This window comes from Anopheles aquasalis, chromosome 3 (assembly GCF_943734665.1).
Source record: "Anopheles aquasalis chromosome 3, idAnoAquaMG_Q_19, whole genome shotgun sequence".
Classification (NCBI taxonomy): Eukaryota; Metazoa; Arthropoda; class Insecta; order Diptera; family Culicidae; genus Anopheles; species Anopheles aquasalis.
This window is the reverse complement of record NC_064878.1, coordinates 62,292,112-62,313,548: the sequence shown is the minus strand read 5'-3', so window position 1 is coordinate 62,313,548 and position 21,437 is coordinate 62,292,112. Positions and strand designations below refer to the sequence as shown.

Here is a 21,437-nt window from a genome sequence, read left to right as displayed (position 1 = left end):
AGACTGAACTACTGTCGTGTGTACTGTTTTAATCAAGAACATCGTGCTGCTTTCATCAAATAACCGGTGACGAGCCGGATCGTCATTCCCATTGCATAGGCTTTGTGTAAGTTTCAACTAAAGTCTCCTTTATGTGTACGTGTAAAAATGATGAAAGACTAATATAAAATAAATAAGTTCGGACCTATGAACTTTGTAGTGATTCTATTTATTTCTGAATTCATCCAACGCTTGGCCGTGGTTGGTTGGAGATTTCAAAAGTGGGAAGTAATAGTAGTCGTTATCCTTTCTCTTCCAGATTTCGAATTCAGCGGTCGCGAGTTGCTGGGTGTTAATGCGTTGTAGTTTGAACCATTATCAATGTAACCTCACGATAGATGTATTAACTTGAATAAATGATGTAAATTAGTAGCAGATGATCAAACTCTTCGTATTTTTACTGTGGTCGTAGCTGTACATTGTTTAGCTTACAAATGGGTCACGGGATATTGTACTATTCGTAGCATAAACTACATGTTAAGAGTAGCGCGAGCGATGCTCAAACAGTTTTAACTAATGTTCTCAGGCGTAACGGCGAATGTACGTGAAGGACGCGACTCATAGAACAAATCATTGGAAAATGTCGGAAAAATCTCGGAAAATTATCGCTGCTAGAGCGCGGAAGCTGGCCGAATAAACGGACTCTGATTATGCTGCATGGGAGATTTTGAAAATTTTTGACAAATTTTCCATCTCGCTCTCGCACCTGGAAAATGGGGAGACAGAAGAAAATTGCTCGATAGTTTGACGTTTCGAGCGGTTTTTCTCTCGTTCTCGCACGAGGGAGTGAGCGGGAGATAGTATCGCCGTTACCGTTCTGTTCAGAAGAAATCGTTAAAATCCGCTTTTTGGAACTATTTTACTGTATTTTTATAACTTTTATTTTAATAAATTAATGAATCGAAAATTTGTGTTAAAAGTAGGCCGTTTAGTTTTGGTCTCGATAACAAATTTCACGCGCCGGGAAAGAAAAATCAGTTTCCTTCTTCTTCCCCCTCTTCCCCCTCGCTCTGCTTCTTCGTTATTTTGGTCTCCGGGAAGCAAAAAAAAAATACATTTCTAGCCCTGGCCGCTGCCCTTGCACGCTCCGTTTGCGCCTCCACCACATCGTAGGACTGTCGTGTGTAGTACTCCACTCTGTGCAACGCGCGTTTCGCAAAAAAGAAGGTCTGTCGTGCGTTTTCCGTGCGTTCGTGAGCCCGTCGTGAAGGTGCTGTGCTGTGAAATAACCCTGCTACTGCTGGTTCTGTTGTTGTTGGTGGTGTTTTCGTCCAGGCCATCCTGGGGTCTTTACACCAATCGCACCTCCCGTCTGTCCTGCGTCTTCCTATTGCTGCTGGCCCGGGAAACTCGGTGTTTGGTGTGTGCATGCGTGTGTGCTGCGGCTACGGAGACCGAGAATTGTCGTTCTGTCGTTGGCCAGCGGATCCCCGGGGGTCGCTCCAAACGCACAATCACCCCGCTCTCCGCAGCGCAGCTATCGCCCGAAGGTCCTCTACTTTCTAGCAAACGAATGACGGCGGATGGCGGCGACGATTGATGGTTGGCCAAAAAAAAAGGGTTAATTTTCGACGAGGATTTTCGCACCGTGAACGCGTGAACCAGAACGGCAGGACACCCCTTCCAGCAGGATCCAGCCAGATCGGCACGGTCCAAGCAGGCTGGGTGGTAGCGAATCGAACGTGGAGATGTGTATGTGTGCATCGAGTGCTACTATCGCGGTCTACTAGATATCGTAGTTACCCAAACAACCCCGTAGTCAGCTCGCCCGGGGAGAGGCGTAGTTGGTTCCACGGTGGCCACGGGGTCGATTGTCAAAAATGGTTCTTCACCCGCCCGCCCGCCCGGAGAGAGGGTGGTGGTGTTTAGTGCTTTCGCGGTCACAGCCGAGCCCCGGGCAAAGCAGCAGCACGCCTCGCGCCCTCCTTCCCCAGGGGGGTGGAAGCTGGTGCAGCTGGGCCCGCCATCATGCTCCATGTGCGTACAGCTGCGGTTGCTGCTGTGGCCATTTAAGGAAACAGCCAGCCACCGTGTGTGTTTTTGCGTTCGTGCGTGCGTGCGTGCGTGCATGTGCGCCTCTCTCTCTCTGGCACGGTTCTGTGTCACACCAGACCAGACCAGACCAGGCCAGGCCAGGCCAGCGCAGCACGCTCCAAAAAGAGCAGAGACCAGGGCAGCCGGGCGCGCGATATCGCGGGACCGCGTGAGGGTCGTGTATCTTGGAATAATATTTAGGGAAAAACAACTTTGGCCTGCGTCGTCGTCGACCATATCGCAGTAGCCAGCGCCGCACAATCGACCTCGTCGTCGTCGTGGTCGTCAAGCTCAGAGCACGTCGACAACGGCGGTGGTGCGTGAAGAAAGTGAACGGCTACAGCGCGGCCACGGCCACATCTCGCGGATTCTTGCGCAAAAGTGCGTTCGCCGGTTTTTTTTTTGGTGGAATCGTTCCACGGAACTGGCTTTTATCAGCCTTTTTTATCGCGCAAAAAATGGCAACAAAATTGCTTTTATCATAATTCTTCCCCTTTCTCTTCGTTCCCTGTGTTGTGTCTGTTGTGTTTTTTGTGGTGCGTGCAGGTTGATTGATCCGTGTAAAGAGCGCAGTACAAGTAACACAGACTTCCGGTGCCGCATATCCCTCCAACGGCAGCATCCTTGGCAGTGAAGAGAGAGAGAGCAAGGGAGAGCGAGTGTATTTCCCCGGCACAGTTCCCCCGACAGAGGAGTGTGTCCCACGCTCAGGCGTGTGTATGTGTGCGCGTCGTTAACCGGTCCGTACCGGTTTTTGGGGACCACCGTGCGTGCGTGCGTGCGTGTATGTGTGCGCGGAAAAACCGCGGCCGTCGTGTGTTTCCGGGCGCGAAAGTGTAGTGTCCGTCGTCTCGTCCACGTGCGTCTCGTTCGCCGCCTACTAGTGCCGTGACATCGATATCCAGTGCGAAAACCGTGCGAACGACCACCCTCGAAACTACTCACCATCATTGCCATCAGGCTCGTCGTTCCTGTTCCTGTCGACAGGGAGTTGATAGTTGTGCCCCGGTTCGTTTGGGATGCGTATTTGAAGAGCACAAGTGTAGCGTAAGTTATGGTTAAATAGCATCACCTTGTTGTTGTTACCGTTGTTGATGGAGAAGTACAGAGCGGCTCCATTAAACAGAAAGCAGGAATTGCAGTGGTTACTCTGATCCATCGTAGGGACGGACCCCCTGTCGCGGACTAGGCATATCCTCAGCCTGCTTCGATTGTAGGAAAACGAAGAAACGCAACTCGATCATCAGGATCGATGAACAAATGATCGCTGAAATTAATCTTTTTTTTTACGACGAAAAGGATCGCTCCGCGTTGGTGCGTTGGGTGTGATGCGTTCGCTGATGCAATTTTCTGCATCGCTGCACACGGATCACAAGGATCAAACGGCGGCGGTCGCGCGGGGAATTATGGTCCAAATTTAGAACCATCCCGCAGGCTTCCCGTGTCCCCTCCGCGTCCGAACGTAGCGTAGCCGGGGGGTTGTAGGACCCTTTCAACCCCTCCCTGGTGACCGCGAGCGAGCGAACGAGAGAGAGAGAGGGCGCGCTAGCACACTATCGAAATGCCAAAATGTCACCGAGGAAATTTTCGCTCGATTCTATAATTATCGAGGAAAAATTCGTGCTTTTCCGTGGCCATCGCTCCGCATTTTCCGCTGTTGGTCGGGTCGGGCCGGTGCCGGTGTGTGCGAGACCCTTCCCCCCCCCCCCCCCCCCCCCCCCCCCCCCCTTCACAGGTAGCGCTGTGTCATAGGCCACCACCACCATCATCTTCGTCAGGGGTTGGATGATTCCGTTGTCTCTTGTGCAGGGTTTGTACCTCGCGCGACTGTCGGCGGTTCCGAGCAATAATATCCCTTTGCGCCACCGTTGCCTCCTCACCCAACCACCCACCCACCGAGTGGTGGTGGTGGTGGTGACATGTCATGCCGGAGGCGGAAACAAGAAAAACGAAAACACCGAAAAGCAATATCCCAAAAATAAGATGAGCGCGCGGAACACTGGCATAGGTTAGGGTGGGGGCCACGGAACCAAAGAGCAGAGGACGAACACGAGAAGAGAAGGGAATATATTATATTAAATGGAAAGCGAAACTGTTCTTCGCGAAGGAGCAGTAGGCGCAGTGTAGTAGGAATGGAGTGTGGCGCGCGCGAATAAATGAGAGAATGGTGCATCCACCCAACTCGTGGAGTAGTAGAGACAACGGAGGGTGGTGGTGGCCTACACAGTACTCGTTGCGATCCGCGCGACCGAAAAAAACACCCACCATGCGTCCCCCCCGTTCGTCGGAACGAATCTGTTTTGCGACCCCGGGGCTAACCATTTAATTCCGCGAAGGCATATCGCGGAGGCAGAGGGCGTAGCGCGGGCGCGCGCGTGCTCACACTTTGGGCCTCGACGGTGGCGGTGGCGTTCTTAAACATATTGCCCGAAGGAAGAAGAACGAACGGAACGGAAGGGAACGGGGTGTAGAGGTGGCAGAAGGACATGGAGTTGGAAAATGCTGTAGATAACGAGGATGCTACTGCCCGGGGGAAGGGGGGGAGGTGGGAATGGTAATTTGAGTTTCCCTTCACCTTCTCTCGGCACTCTGCGTGGCGTGGCCGCGTGTTGGGCAATGTCAGAAGTCAGCCCCCCCCCCCCCCCCCCCCGAGAACGATGGATCGGAGTAAAATAGGACCGGCAACAGCCAAGGGGGCAGGGAAGAGCGGCCCCGGGGTAGTACCGTAGTAAAATCTTATCAATTTCGGCGAACTGAACTCGACAATATGAAACCCTTGGGCGCGCGCGCACACTCTCCTGCTTGTTTATTCGATCAAGTTCGCCCGGTGGGAAAAGGAATGGCAAAATGGCACAAACAAACTAGAGAGAGAGAGCGGAAAAAACAACGGAAAAGAAAAAGTAAAACATCTGTGAAAGATGTACGATGATACGATGATTAGGCAAGCAAGCATGAAAATGAGATGATAATGTAACACCATGTCGCGAGAAGGAAAGATCGAAAATGCGCAAAAAAAGCTGAATAATGAGATGGGGAAAAGAGAAGAAAAAAAAAACGAATGATAAATATGGTTAAGGATACGAATCAAGAACAGAAAAGTCTATTGAAATGTAAGAAAATAAAACAACTAAAAATGAAAAAATAAGAAGCACAAAAGTCTAGTGAAAAGTTACTAAAGAAGGCAAAACACAAAAGGCACACACTGTTCGAGTAAAGGTAAAGTAGCAAAGAGCAAAGGTAAAGTAGACCGAACATAGCAACAGACAAAAGGGTGTAAAAAAGGTGGAAGCACCTGGATAGCAACGGAACGATAGCTCACGCTAGTAGAGGCGCTCTGGCGTTCGAATCAAAGCAACCAGGAGAAGAGTGTCCGTCGAGGAGATCGCAGCGGCATCATCATCATCACTCGGTCTCGGGCGGCCGGCCACAGGGCAGGTCTATCGGTGTGTTTGGAATGGATCGGATCCTCCTAGGACGGGGCCTAGGCCATTTTACAGCCGTGAAGGTTCGACTGATAAAGGGGAGCGGACCCGGAGGATAAGTTACCACCAGATGGAGCCCGATGGACCGATGGTGCCCGCTGTTGACGTTTCATTAGTACCGGGCGGTGGTTTCGAATCGGGTTAATGGGTTTCGGCCGGGATAATTAGGTTCGTAAGTGGCCAAACGCACACACGCGCACTCGACGTCAACCATCGACGCCCCCCGGGGGAAAGGGACACCACCGAGGGTTTCGTTGGGTTGTGTTTTTGGATTCAACTTCGGGATGCCATATGGGAGAAACCCCCTAGGAGGACCTGGTCTCTGAATGGGACTTTTGTTGAGATCGAGAGATTGTGGAACAAGTTTCTAAGGGGGTGGGAATTCCTTTCCGTACCTTTGGTACTTTCAATTATTATCTTCGTAACAGAATCAGAGAGAAGAGTTTAGTAAAGATATTTGCATGGGAACACATCACTTGCCTCAGGGAGTGTAGCACGATTTATTGCAAGATTGAAGCGAAAACATCTCAATCGATCGCTCGGGGTCAATCAAAATCTTGGATCATCATCTTGAAGAACTTGAAGACGACTGGAAGACGCACTCACACCACGCGTCGCGCATGAAGAGGGAATTGATTCAATCGTTCGGTCTCTCAGTATCAATTGGAGGGGAGGAGGAGTGGATTAGGGTCCCCGGGATTTGTAAGCACCACTACCAAGGCACACACTCATACGACCACCGAAGTACACGCACCGCAATCACCATCCCGGGGATAATCTGATATCGCCTCGTGTCGTCCCTCCGGGAGGACCTCAACATGAATGGCCCCCAAAATTCGGTCCCAAAAAACCCGTCCCCTCTCGGTCGTTGTCCGCATCACCGGATGCTGTCCTGCCCTCGGCGGTCGTCCTCCCAAAATGGTTTTGATGACGACAACGACACGATGGCGACGTCAACGAGAACGTCCGGACGACGTCGTCGACCCCTCCAGTTAACATCAATAATCCGGCTCCAATCAGTGGCATTCTAATTCCGTATCTCCTCTCTACCTCCCCCCTCCCCCTGCTCGTGGCTTGGTTTATGAAGCGAGAGAAGGCGCTCTCGCTCTGCCACATCTTGTTGTTCGACCATCTGCTTCTCCGAGTATAGAAAGCCCTCCCCAAGGCGCCTTCTGGTGGTGGGGGGATTTTCCTGTGCTTTTTATTGATTGTCTTGGTCCATTTTTGGTGCCCGGACAATCGAATGATGGCCGGGCTCTGGTGCTTACACCTGGGCCGCACGGCACGGCCATTCAACCATTCCGGTGGGCTGAACTCCATCTTTCCACCTTTGCCACGACCTGCAGCTGGTGTTTGGACGATTGACCAATCGATCGATTGGAGTTCCGGCATCGTGTGTGTTTTTTTTCGCCAAAAAAAAGGGCTTTCCTTTTTCCAAACGTCTTCAATAACCCCAAGGAATGGTGGTTCCACAAGGATTGCAAAGTTTGCTTCCGAAGGGCTCCCGGGCTCTCTTCCCTCGATAATTATTAGGTCAATTGGCCTGTGCTGGCCGGGGCTAGCCGGGAGTTGGTTAAAGAGTTCGCTAATTGCAATTGGCCCCCCCAGCATCCCTCTGCCTGGTAGCTGATTCCCTGTGAAGAAGTTGATGTGACCCCTTCGACTTAATCAACTTTCCTCCGTTCCGTTCGTTCATCCTCCGTCCGGATCCGTCCCTTGGAAAGGGGGATTCGAGCGTGAACGTGTGCTGCCGCCATGCCGTCTAATTGCATTAAAGTGGTGGGAGTCGGTGGTGGGACTTGCTGCGCGAATGGTAAAGTTTGTCAAAGTTTGTGAATTAGCTCTCGATGCGGTTCAAGTTTTGAGTGGCCAACATATTTGTTCCGTACTCTGTGGTCCGTGATTGGACAACTCCCTGCACTTTATATCTCGGAAGCGACTTTTGTCAATCCATTGCTGTTGATGCTCACCATGAAAATACGCGCTGCAGTGCTGGAGTGAATGCCGTTCGTCTTTATGGCGCGAGAAGTCCATTCTCTGGCTGGCATCCAACAACACACGCTGGCGGCGACGGTGATTTATGTGACATTGAGGTAGGGTGCAGCCTCTGCAGAGCTGCACACACTGCATCATCTGGTCACTGGCACTTGTTTGCTGACCGGAACATCCCGGCCGGGGCTGGACCGGATTTAATTTTTCAAACAACAAACAACCCCTCCACCGAACCGATAGACAATAAGTCGGTGGCCGCTTCCGTGACAGTATGATGTGAGGGCAATTAAACTAGTTTGATATCGTGGAGGGGCTTTCCACCGTTATCCATCTCGAACACAACACGTTTCTAATGCTTAGGATCGGTAGTAAGAGAAGTTGCTCGGATAGGAATCAGGATTGCTAAGAGAGAATGTATGAGAAAGTTAGCGAATTCCCTGCGGTAGTAAGCTGAATACAAGCTAGTAACCATACGGTCACACTCCACGTAAACGCAGCGTCATCTCCGGCATCTTGGAAAGTTCCTCGACGGAAAAGGGGGTGAGCGACTGACCGCCCCCTCCGTGTTCGTGATTTATGCTACCGTCGTTTATGTTCGTCCATCGTCAAGTCTCGCCGCAACACCGTCAATGCATTGCCGCACTTCGCAGCAGATCCCGTTCCGTCCTGCCGTCCGTTCGTTCGTTCGTTCGTGATCGTGAATCAGCACGCTGCCGTCCGCGATCGTCTACCTTCTTTGCTCAGGTGAGTGGAATAGTTCTAAACATTGGTGTGTTACATATTTCCCTTTTTTTCCTCTTACGATTTCAACTTTTTAACTACTTTTCAATCGTTTTCCCTCCGTTTTCGCGGGACCATACCCTTGGTTTGGGTTTGATTTATGGTGTGTGAGCTTGAAGGATGAGTACTATTACTGTTTTAGTACGAGATTCTTTGCTGAAACACTGGGGCAGCAGTTTTGACGTGGCGAGTAAACAGCGAATCGTGGTGTCGAGAGCACTGTGGGAATGTTTTTTTTTGTGAAAGCTGCAGGTGTTGATGTCTATGAGATTCCAGAGCCACAAGCCGAAGAATTTCACTTACTAATGGGTTATTGGTGATCGTATGCGATGCTAATTTTTGTTTAAGGGTTAAAGGTGCAAATTTACTTTGTTTTCGTTCCTGGAGTCTATTTTTGTTTTGGTTTGTTTTTCAAATATCTTCAGAGTTAACATTAATTGCTCGCTGAAGATGAAGGTAGCGTACATCTTCAGGATTAACCAACTTCTTATAACCCTTTTGACTCATTAATTATCTGTTTCTTATTTAAAAATATCATTATCATTTTTAAATGATCTTCTATTTGCTGTAGGAAGGTTTTTTTTACTCTTCCTTGATCTTAAAGATCAGTAATTTCAGTTTAATCCATTTTTTGTTAACAACCAAGATTTGTCAACGGCAGATGCAACAGAGTACTTAAGCTACGTATCTTAAGCTTACCCTGCGTTCTCTACCGTGAAACAATTCATTACAAAATCTCTCAGTACACGAAAAGAAGCAAACAATAATTTCACCGGCTTTAAATATGCATGACACTTGTTCAAACAGCAAACGCAGAGCCGCGCGGATTTGGCAGAAAAAAAAAAAAGAACGAATTGAAAACCCAAAACGAGAGAATGAGTTTCACGAATGGCCTCTTGCGGCCCCAGAGAAGCTCTATCAAGACATCGAGCGCCGCATCACGCAAAAATATAAATCGTTTTCTATCGTTTCATTCGATTGCCTCTGCAGAAGGTTTCTCTCAAAACCGCAAAGAAAGCAAGCCATTCGCCAAGACAAGCATAGTTAATGCTCTCCATAGGTTTACATCATCACCCTTCCCCCTCCTTGCTCCTATCGGATTGAAATATGTAAATTAATGCTGTTGTTGGAACAGTTTTTCAACAAAACAAAAAAACCAGAAAGAAAGGGGAAAAATGAAGAGGCTAACAGACGAGAACTAGCAAGACACACGTGGGGCACACGCCACGAGATACAACCGCCGGCTTTTGTTTGGAGGCGCTAGAATGCTCGTTCCGGTCCCACCGCGTACGGTGTTCTTCGCTCGAATGCTCCGCTCGTTCCGTGCCGGGCGTACATTTCGTTTCGATCCGCGGATTCCGGAGGGCGGGCAGCAGAAACGGATTCATCGGCACCGGGTCGGTCGGTTAGTTTCCATTCCATTTCCCTGTTTCGTGCGAAAGGCCCCAATGTTTCTGCAACTTCCAGGCCGCCCGCTCCAGTAGCAGCAACTTTGGATTGTGCGTGTCGATTATCAAGATTACAAAAGCCCTCCCCAGAACCCCAACCGTCTCGGTGGTCTTCCACGCGCGGACGCTTTTATTTATTTCCCACTTTTTTTCTCTTGGGGCTGTAGTGGAATGGGATGGAAATGGGTAAGGTTTTATGCTCTAAACTATGCTTTCCCGCCCAGTGTGTTCCGCCTTAGCACAAAAGCATCGGACGTGCGGTTCGTCGGTGGCTGTCGGTTTCCACACGAAAGGCGGACGGTGAAGTCGTCGTCCGTTTTGATTAATGATTTGAAGTCCGTGCTTGAGCCGCGTGCTTGTGCAGAAGTTGTGTCTCGGTGCCTGTGTGTGTTTGATAGTTTAATCCATCGTTCATTTCGGGGCTTTTCTTCTTTCTTCCTCCATTTTTTCACTTGGCCTTTTCCGTCGATTAGCTTCCATGTTGGAATATGGAAACCACACGATGTGCTGCTGATAGTGGACGATATGGTGGATAGTGTGGTGGTCTGTAGAGAGTTAATACGTCGGCCAACTGCTGTGGAAGGATTTTGTCGTGGAATACATTTTGGAAACTACGAGACCACATCCGAAACATCCGATTTGACAGTTTTTTTAAAGGAAAACCAATCCGTTGTTTCTTTTTTTCTGCATCTAAACTGGAACCTTGTTCTCCGAGACCCGGTCGATGGAATGCAATGTTTATGGTGCAACCACTACGGACTTGATGGCATAATATGGTCTGGTGGTGATTCGACCGATGACGACGCACGATGCACAACAAACAACCGGGTACGACCTTCCAAAGAAGATCCGAAGCGAGCGGAATCTAATAAACTCTGCTGGCCATTCTTCTTCTAACCTACAGCCTGAAACCCGTCACGACAGAGTTTTTGCCGAGTTTGGGGACCATGTTCCGAACTCTGGTATTCCGATGAAGCGTCACTGCAGTGCCTTCTAATTGAATGACAATTTCATTATCATGTGCAACACCCCATATCCGATGTGTGGGTCCGAGGACCGTCTGATGGCCAACCGAAAGTCAATTTTCGACGCAGCATCGAACGCTATCGGCACCAGGGTATAACTAATACCATTCGGTTCTGTCACTCGATCCAATCCAATCCAACTAACCTCTTTCTCTCTCTAGTTGTGCTGCCGGAACTGGTAGCAGTAACACAACCCGCACCAGTTACTGTGTCGACCAGTATTTTGGATGAATATCGAAATTGAACCACACGTACCTAGCCAACTTCCGGTGGTGGTTTGATTCCGTTTTAATTGCTTGTCGCACCTGAGGCCACCTTGCCGGACTTTGGTCGAACCCACCCCCGGGTTCACACCTCTTATGGTCATGGTCAGTACCGAACGGGATCAGAACTTTTTGGCAAGCCAATTATGGCTGACTGACTGTTGTTGCACACAGCGCATAATTATGCATTATTCTAGGGCAGGGGGGCAGGGCGCAAAGGGAAGCTGAGATTAATGTTCCTCCGGTGGTCCTCGGTGATCATAATTCAGCAAAATTAATCCTGACTTTTCAGCGGTCGGTTCTTGATAGGGGGACCGAAACTGTGAGTCGTTATGCGAGCTCTCCTGAGGGTGAAGTTCTGCTGCAGTATCAGTATCCTTCTCTGATTAAAATGGACTCACCAGGGGAGTTGGGGCGAGTGAATGATTTTGTGGCGCTGAGTAATGTTTGTAACTTATCGCCGGTTGACCGAGTGTCCGGACCGTTTGCTGTTGCTGGTGTGTGCGTCTGGTTTTCGACATTTAATTAGAGTATTATTCTCTCGCCAGGATTCTGTCTTCGTTTTAGAGGAGAAGGAGAGAATGATTTTCCCTCTGGAGGTACGCCATTTAGTTACTCGCTTGAAAATGGTTCTGGCGGAAGTGCGGAAGGTCCTTGGTTTGGTGCCACGGTCACGCCACTTGCCAAACGGATCCGGGACATTCATCTGGGGCTCCGGTTCCGGAATCGTTTTTGTATTTCGTGTCCTAGAACCTGGAACACTGACTTCTAGTGGTCAGTGGCTGACCTCACATACCGAAATTGTATCACAGGCCACACCACCAGGTCCTGGAGGCTCAGAATGAGAGCGCGAATTGCATCATCCGAAGGCCGATCCGTGGTGGTTCAGCTTGATTGCTTATTTGCATAATTCTCGGTGTTTCCTGTTCCTTCCTGATTGTTGCGGCGCCGTACGGAAGTGAGCAGAAGGTGCGTTTGCTTGCCCGGGGGGCCAATCTTGTGTGCCAAAGGCATAAGGAACGCACGTTAGTCGTGTTTGACCTTCTGTGGTTTGGCTGGGCAGCTCTTGTAGCACATTGTGTCCACACGAAACGTAGCTATTCTCACGCATGGACCCACGGACGCACCCTCGCACGCAAACACGCACACAGTCGTAACCAAATGTGTATGATTTGCACGACAATTTACGGGGGCCAATTGGGACAATTTTAACAAAATAAACACCCCGCTCTCGATGCTCGCTCGTTGATGGGCGTCGCGATAACAGTTACCTGCCTTTCGTGAGTGAGTTTTTACGTTGCTTACGAATTCATTTATGCGCTGCAATGGGGTGGTGGGTTGGTGGGTGGTGTATGAGTTTCATTGAAGAGCATTTTTGCATTTTCCACTTGAGGTAATCGGTTGCATGGTGCACGAGTATGTGTACAGGATGTTGGTGGCCTTACGCTGTGCTGTTACTAAGCCTCGATATAATCTTATTTTCGCCCGGTTCGGCCCGGTAACCCAGGCCATCGCTTTTTAGGACGTCTTTATGCGCTTATCCTGCTGCGTGTAGGAACCGCCAGAGTGGTGGATGCTGGCCAAAAAGACTGTGAGGGAAAAAACAGCGAATCCTTTTTCTTCTCATAGCCATAGTCAGCCTCAGAGAAAGTGAGAGAGCGCGAGCATGGCGCAGCAAAGGCCTCTTGCCGTGTCTGCATAAGGTGCCGACTAGACGAGGTCACAATTTCTCTTTCTCTCTCTCTTTCTACACCTCTACATCGAGCCATTTTGGCGTCAGTCAGTCAGTGGCGTACTGCGGGTTGTTCCTGAAGAGCTTTTCGTCCTCCTCCCGGGAAAAGGCAACACTTTTGACACATTCTCACGAGCGTCGTCGCCGTCACTACCCCAACCCTTTGTCCCTTGGCAGGGCTCCAAATCGAAATCCGAAATCGTCTTCGGCGACACTTGGCGCGCACCTCTGCGTGATGCTTTGAACTCGCCATTTCGAGTTGCTTTCCCGCCTTTTCCCGCAGCTTTCTTCTTTTAGGGGCGTGTTACACTGGCTTCTCGAGGTGCTTGCCAGCAAAAAAAACCCGAGATGTGAAACGATGCTAGACCCAGTGGGGGGTCAAGTGGGGTCTAGAGTGATGTACCAGGGACCAAATCGGATTGTTCATCAAACCGTGAAGGTCACGAGCGTGGTCTTTTCTTTCTGTTAAAAGTGTTTTAAATAATGTGGTGCACATATGCTTAGTTGTTCTTTCGATGACTCATAGCCAAAAGGGAAATGGGCAAAACATTGCATTTAATACCCGGAATGCAGTGTCGTGATTTGAATATATCTCTTTCAACGAATCTAAACGCTCAAAATAACTTATGCTAAATTACTAGCAATCTTCAAAACACTTCATATCCTTGTTATAGTTCGGAAATAGAGGACCTTAATCTGTTTTGCAACATTTTGTATTTTGTCGTTGCATTTTATGTTGATAATGTTGAGTTTGTTGATTCCTTTCTCTTTTCTACTGTCATTTCTGTTCGAATTAACTAAACTTTCAACCTAACTATCGATTGGAAACGATTTGAATATAGATTATCAAAAAATATTGATTATTTTTCACCCCTTAACTGAAATGATTCTGCGGCCTTTCTCAAATCGTTGTCAAATCATTCTGCGGCCACCAAAGATTGGCCATCACTGTCGCCGCTAGATGGCTGCACGCACGCAATGTGGCCTTTCGTCGCCCAATCTTTATTATGATTATTAGTATCTATCCATAAAGATGTGGCACACATCGTGTGATGATGATGATGGTGGTGGTGCCGGTGATGGTGTTGGCATGATCATCCTTTCGAAGACGCATAAAAAAGAACTCTCGCTTGCCACCCTCGTTCGTTCTCTCGTTCGCTTTGTTCTCCAGTCCAGCGTGGTGGATTGCGGTATGCAAATCCTTGTCAACATCCATTCCATCGTCTGACGACACAAGACGGCGCTGGAGCTGGCAAGGTATCCTGCAAGGTTTTTTTTGCTGCCTTTCTCGATGTTCTTTTCGATGCGATTTGATTGAGTTTTCATGCAGTTCTATGCTTCTATGCTCTAGACTCTGGTGCTAGATTGAAGTGTTGGACGGATATTGGATAGAGTTTTCGCTTCTTTCCCCAAAAATGGGAAGTAGACGAGAGAGTAAACTAACTTAGCCTCCTTCTCCTCAACAACTGCACCGCACGTTTTGGCTATCAGATGGTTTCAGCGAACAGCAAGCACTACTCCACCACCCGAAACGGTGCGAAGCATAATCTCGAGAAGGGCATAATCTTTTCTCGGGCTTTTCGTTTCGCTGTGGAAGAAAGTTGCTCCGAGGGAAGGCGAGATCCTTCATCTCGGAAAACGCAAACCACATCAACCACCACCACCGTGCTCTCTAGTGCACGCTTTGAAGGGCGCTGCGGAGCGTTAAACGTAGTTTTGGTTGGTTGGTTCGTTGGTGCTGTTGCAACCGAGCTCATCCTAGCTTGCAACACTTGCACGAGGATGCGAAGAGGAGTACCGACTCAATTAGTGTTCGTTTCGAGAGTAGTTTGCAACATTTTTTGGTAAGATTAATCGAGCACAAACCTCGCTAGCGCCTTCATCACCATCATGGTTTATGTCCATTGAAGAAGGAACCATTTATTCAGGACGAAAGGCAATCGAAAGCGTACAGCGAGCGGTGGACGAGCCTCTGTTAATCATCTGCTAATGCCTCTTGTCTCGCCCGGTCTGTGATTGATGGTCGGACCGATCTGCTTCCGAGATGGCCTGCACGCTTTAAGGATCCTTTCGGCTGCTGATATCAAGCCAGCCAGAAAACGGAATTTAATAATAATGTCACTTTTCATAAGCATATACTTTGCGTTTGACTGATGGACGGATTGGTTCCAAAATCGCTTAGTTAATTCTCTTTTGGAGTCTCTAATTTTAAAGTGAATTTTTATTTTTAGAATTGCTGTCAACAACAACCTGTGCTCGGTTTTAGTGTTTTTTCCAAGACTTTTATTCCCTTTCCTCCATCTAAAATGTTTCCGATCAATTCCAGGTCGGTTTAAGGGTAAAGAAAGCAAAATTGTGTCGAGTTCAGCTCTCGAGAGCGTTCGCATGTGGATCACACGCCGGGTGTGCTTTCAAGCGCAAACGCTGGCACATTTCGTTCGCTAAAATCACTGGCAATGAAAGTACCGGCACACAGTGTTTGGGGCTCGTTTTGTTTTCCCAGCAAACCCGTTGCGCTCATCCTTCCCTCTCCGACGTGACCTGCGGTGGTTCGCAAATCCTCGCGAGTCCTCCCGAATCCTCCGAACACAAACCGTTCGCTGAAAGCGCGGCCATAAGCATGATGGAAACGCGACTGTCACGCGAACAAAATGTTTCATTCTCGCTCGGATCCGCTCGCCCTGGACCCAACCCCGTAATCCCTGGACGTGTTGTCCTTCTATCCCTCACGGAGGATCATCATCGCATTGCTGGAGTGGTGGATGTCGTGAGCAATTATATTACTCGCGCGTTCTGCTAAGCCTTTCGAATGCACTCGGCAGCAGCAGCAGCAGCAGGAGCAGCCATCCCCCCCTCCGCTGAAAGGGCAAACTCGCTCGCCGCGACAGGATGAATAGGTGTCGACACTAGACGAGAGAGGACACTGTGGTCCTGGGGCCTCTTCGCGAATGAATTTTTAAGTGAGTAATTTAGAAGTGAGACGCTAGAAGGGGGACCCTTAGCCACTAGGCAAGGGTGGAAGTGCTTAGTAGTTTGTTTTCTGACGGCTTCATTTGGGTCACGTGAGTGTTTTCTCTCGCTACCTCTCTTACTGGTGCATTTTAAATGCATTCTTCATGCTGCATTGTATTCAATTACCGGTTTTGCAGTGAGGCGCCGAGCTGGAATTCATAACTATGAGTCTTTTTGAAAGAACCTTCACCTCAAGTGGACCGAAACACTCTCTCTCTCTCTTACCTCGCGGAATGTACAGCTCGATGCTTCATGCTCGATATCTATTGCTAACAGCATCTGCCAGCAATGTGTAAGGTGCGAGCAAACTGCAAACCACTCGAACTCGCGGCACGATTGTTTAAAGAATGATTGCGAATTGAATAAAAGTGGAAAATTGCTGATGATGCCGCTGATGTTGCCACTTGAATACCGACACGCCTTTCACCACATAAATCAATTGCTACTTTCAGTCCCCCTTTCGCCACGATCCTGTTAACACATTTGGTCGCCTTTGGATGATTTGTGAGTTAGGTTCCCAACCGGGTGCCTTGCTGGTGCTTTGCCTGCTTGCCAACGCCACTATTGTGCCACAGATTAGGACCTGTTCTTATCCTCCACGGTCAGCCACTGGCCACATCGTTTCGTCCTTGTCGAGTTGGTCGAGCGGAACACAAACCAACACACAAACCAATAAATTATGTCGCTTTGGTTGCACCTTGCTCGGCTGCACGAAAATGGCCACATCGCGATGTTGTCAGGGCTAGTACACTGTTTAACCGTACTTTCCACGTTGCTCTCTTGAACCGCATAGAGCTTGCCTGGTGCATCGATGGCTAAACATCCTCGAACCTCCAAGGCTGTCGATAATCGAGTTTTGTCGCTGGTAGAGCTAATCCTGAAGCCTCCCGTTAGTTCCTGTTAGTAGCCACCGATGGACCGCTGGTTTTCGGAGCATCGTTTGATATAAATAGTCGAGAGCAATTTGTAATTATTTGGCCGCAAACATATTGTGGTTAGCGCTCTTGTACTACCTTTTCCAGTACTCCGATCGATCCTTGGACGCTTTCCATGGTCATGCTACGCTGTGTTGCGTCTGGTCCGGGTTCTATGTCAGTCACTGGCACTCTCATTCGTTCTCCTCTTCCGCCGAAATTGCCGAAATGATGAATCGCCTCAAACAATGGCTCGCCAAGCCTTTCCTTTTCTTCGCATCGCATCCAGTATCCTGCAGCAGATTGCACTCTCTCTCTCCCGCAGAATGTAACGTGAGACAACCTTCGGAAGCCTGAGTACCATCCGCGATTAGTGCCATTAGGGAAGAAGAGACTGAGCATGATGATGTATCGAGAGAAGACAGGGAAAGAGGTTGGCCAAAAATTTATCCCCAGTACGTGCGCTATCTGTGCGCCGACGCCACGTTGCATTGCATTAGGATTCGCATTGGGCTCATTAATCGCTTGAAGCAAGCAGCAGCATAATCCGTTCCAATGCCTTACTCTGTAAGATTTCCCGTAAAAGACGGGGATATACTTTCGATTCATCATCCTTCGCCACCCCCCCGAATGGTGGATGTTTTTGTTGTTTTCTAGTTCTGCGCAAGGACCGTCTATCGGGTACAAGCGAATGTGTGATACGAGCGCAATCGCAACACTTTCTCTTTCTCTCTCTTCTACATCACACTCGCGCCCGTACACACGGCTTGCAATTGCGAGGCGAGGCAATAACATTAGTTTTATGGTGTGACCCCAACCCCACCCCGGTGGGTCCATCGATACTCCATGACGTGTGTACCACCGCGTACGATGTTGAATCAGTCACCGATAACCGCAAATCGTGACGTTATTTTTAGTGCGGTTGGCAGCAGAAGCGTGCGCCAGTGTACTGGTGGTGTGGTAACAAAGTGGTGAGCACTAAAACCGGCCAAAGGGGGGAGTGCTCTTCTTGGCTATCCTTAGCGGGGATATAAATAAGCATTCCGCATACGATGGTGAATGCATGCAAGGGAAAGAAGCATTTGCCTGTCGACCAGACAAACCGTATCACGGCGTTAAACGGCAGATCGGAAACGGAACCATTCTTTGGAGTGTTTCGTGGAATTTTCACCCTCTTTCCAGTACCCCTTTCCTGGCATGATGGTGCAGAAATCTGTGCAAATTCGGATTCTTACTCTTGTTGGTTTATTTATTGATGTAAAACTACTTTATTGATGTAAAACAATAATAAAACAATCGAATGCACTGATAAAAGCTGTGGGAATAATCGATAACCTCGAAGAAATAGTAGATGTATTATATAATCTTGAAGATACAATGAAAAAAAAAACAATGAAGCAATAATAAGGAAAACTGAAATAATAGGAAAATTGCTCAGATTGTTATCACTACGGCTATTTGTCAGTTTAAAAAACAATTGAAACGAAAGGAAATGATGCAACGAAAACATCAGCCAAACAAAAAAAAGCAATGTCACTCATATGCTACGATAATTAATCGACACATTACGCATCCTGCGCGATTGTGATGTTAGGTCAGTGACTGAATCACCACCGGAAAACGATGCAGACGATCATCGATGAAGCATACGTCAACGGCTACACTCAGATCATGCACCACAACAGTCATTCTTGTTCCAGTGAGTGCGTTTCGCCTCTCGCAACGATCTTTTCTCGCAACTTAACCTTGCTACGGGGATTTCAGTCGCAGATGTAGTTCGAGTTGCAACTGTGCTGCACTCACTCGCTGCATTGGTGGATTAGGCAAACGAAAATAACTTTCTTTCACTTTCTTTTGCTTCGTTCTGTTATGCACCGAAACCACCGAGATGAGGCCATGCGTCAGTTGGCGTATTTTTAGTTTTCGTTTCCGAAAGCACTATTGGCAAGTATCAGTCACTCGCGTGCTGATTACCAACCGATGATTCAGGACAGTGCGTTCTCCGTTCTCGACCGACTCCCTGCGATCCACACTACGGGTTTGTGGTTAGGTCTGGTCTGGACGCATACACGCGAGCTACAAAATGGTGCGTAACGTGGGCCTAACCGTTAACAATGGTCACAATTAGCTGGAGAGTAAATAGTTCCCAAACGCCGCCACGTGCGTCATTCGTCTGGACCAGGACTGGCACTGGCGTTTGTAACTGTTCCGTGCGTTGCCACAGATGCATTCCATGGAGCAGACTGCCTTTTTTACAATTTCCATTCCGCAGTTCCCAGCAGTGTGGCGCTTCCGGAGACAGCTCAGTCGCTGTTTTGTGAATAAATTATGTATCTTCTAGAGAGTAGAGAGTTGTTACTTCATTTCCACTATCGTCGGTGACGCCACCATCGAAACGGCCGCCGGGTTTGTTGCTCTAATTGTTATCGGTGGTCGTCATTGTTTGCCTAGAGCAACAGCAGCAGCAGCAACAGCAATAGATAGCGGCAGTCAGTGGTGTGTATGCGTAAGCAATGCTTTAGTAGCGACATTTTCTTCTTTGAATAGAGTTTTAGAATCTTTTTCTCGAGCCGAGCATTCAACCAGATTTCGTTGCTTTCAAAGCGCCATCCGATCAAACATCATCATCATCCCGTTGATCCCGGTTGCCCTTATGAGGCTTATGAGGGATGTTGTTGATGATGATATAGCGGACAGAGGTTGGTAGGTTTATCCGGGTCTCTCGCATTAATGATGTGTTGCGCTTCGTTGACCTATCCGCTGGCCAGCCAGAGAGAGAGAACGTGCGTCCAGTCCTCTGATGGTGGTCACTCTCGCTAATCGGATAATTAATGGCAGTCCACACCGGCACACAGGCCGGCTACAAAGTGAACAATCAATCAGGAAGGCAGAGACAGAGGAGGGGAGTGAGGTGCTGAGTGTGAGATTATGGTACAATACCCTCCCCCCATTTCATGACCAGGACGTGTGCTAGTCTCACTTGTACGGTATTTCAGCGATTGGTTTCGCCTTTAAACTACTCGTCACTCCCCTTAGTATCGCCGCATTAACTGTGGGTGCCGGATCGCGTTATCTAATCGCATTAATCCCTCGCGTATTGGCGATGGCGTGCCACTGACTCCCTTTCGCTCTCTCTCGCTTCACCCTCCCGTTTCATCCCCTTTGGAGCTATTTGTTCTACTCAAATAGTGGCCTGTGCCCGGCCGATCGATGATTAAATTCATCTCGATCAGGCTGGTGGTAACGGAGTGGCGGTTTGTCTCTGGATGATGTATTGGGCTGGCTCGGTGAGCTCCAATGCCTGCTGCCTGGCCGGGGTGGGGGTAGCGGTGGATGAACCTAACCTCACATCTCGTACATCATTCGCAGCTAACAATCGCTAATATGGCGGCACATCCGGCGGCGCCAACGGTGGCATCGTGGTGAAGGTCGCAAGATCGTTCGTAGAAATGGACTTGCCACCCTCCCGCCGCCCGCCAGCTACATGACACGAGACGAGACGAGAGCGCTTGATATTTGGAAAATGGCAAAGGCATGTCTGTCGCTCTCGCTCTCCTCCCTGTAAGCCCTTTGGGATACAACGCTTTTTTCCTCCGGACAATAGTACCTTTAGAGAGAGAGTACCTGGAACGCAGAACCAACATGGCGATGCGGCATCGTGTACCGAGTCCCACGAGCTACAACACATCGCGTAACTCATCACCGTCATCGCGACGAGTCGCCATTTGGAGGAACGTGGTTTAGATGACATTTACACAGGACTGAACCTGTTGTTGCTCCAGGTTGTGGTGGTTGGCCTGCGGTCAAATGGAATTATCGTAACGATTGCGCCATTTGTAGTGCTTTTTGCACTCGAAATTTGAGCTCTCACGGTTATCTTCACTTCCTGCGATCAGATTAGACAGTAAACTAAAGCCGCATTTGTGTGGCACTCCCTAAATCGTTCATTGTTTTCCGTAGAAAGTGATAATCGTGCCATCGTATCGAGCGCAGCGAACGGATTAGACGCATTGTGGCCGCGCGTTATGCCATCCTTCCGCTGCTAAATAGTCAATCTGGCTCTCTCGTCAATGTCCAATCAAAAATCAAACAGTAGCACTGCACACGGTAGGTGTGGAATACAAATTGCCATCGACGGTGCCACGCTATTGCACGGACAATAATGGGTCGATCATAACCATAACCTTCAAATGGAAGTGCTGCTGAAATGCCTGCGACGTGACGATGGAGTCGGAGAGAATCAGCCAGTCCGCCCGTCACTTCATTGTCACATTTTATTGGTTGACCATTCAGAGGGCTACTCATCCACTATCACATGACAAGTGTGTGCGCTTGCATGATTGAGAACGCAGCAACGCGTGGTGTCATCGGGCCGTTGCATGACCTTATGCTGCCAGGGAGAGAGGTTGGAGAATATTTATGAATTCACCTCGCGACGGTACCCCAGCTCCTGGTTGGTTCGGAATGGTCCAACCTCTCATAGCTCTCTCTTCCTCTCTCTCTCTGTGCATAGAAATGCACATTCCACAAGACAATGAGAGGTTGAGGAGCTGGCATGAAAGACTCGTGGAAAGTGACGCAATAAACACACGTTCCTGAAATTCGTATGCAACTCGTTTGCGGCCTTTTCGAAGTCGGTCGTCAATTCGAACCACCACTCGGACCATCGTTCCAACGCACCAGTTGGTTCAACACTGGCTGGCCTCTGACGATGGC

General features: G+C 49.0%; 3 protein-coding genes across 9 annotated transcripts in view; all 3 read left to right on the top strand.

Moving 5' to 3' along the window:
- LOC126575109 (splicing factor 3B subunit 3) overlaps positions 1 to 416 on the top strand; it is an 8,322-nt gene extending 7,906 nt beyond the window's left edge. Inside the window, exons 14-15 of the mRNA XM_050235651.1 lie at positions 1 to 106; positions 299 to 416. The exon at positions 1 to 106 is cut by the window's left edge and continues 61 nt beyond it. The gene's annotated coding sequence lies outside the window, so the exon portion shown is untranslated. The remainder of the gene's footprint in view (positions 107 to 298) is intronic.
- Positions 417 to 1,084: 668 nt separating this feature from the next.
- LOC126578442 (neurocalcin homolog) overlaps positions 1,085 to 21,437 on the top strand; it is a 94,292-nt gene continuing 73,939 nt past the window's right edge. The window contains exons 1-2 of one of the 7 annotated variants that reach the window (XM_050241000.1): positions 1,085 to 1,206; positions 2,620 to 3,120. The gene's annotated coding sequence lies outside the window, so the exon portion shown is untranslated. The other 6 variants (XM_050241005.1, XM_050240999.1, XM_050241003.1 and 3 more) reach the window with 6 other exon arrangements.
- Positions 8,272 to 21,437, top strand: part of LOC126578444 (neuronal calcium sensor 2) — a 69,929-nt gene continuing 56,763 nt past the window's right edge. Inside the window, exon 1 of the mRNA XM_050241017.1 lies at positions 8,272 to 8,291. The gene's annotated coding sequence lies outside the window, so the exon portion shown is untranslated. The remainder of the gene's footprint in view (positions 8,292 to 21,437) is intronic.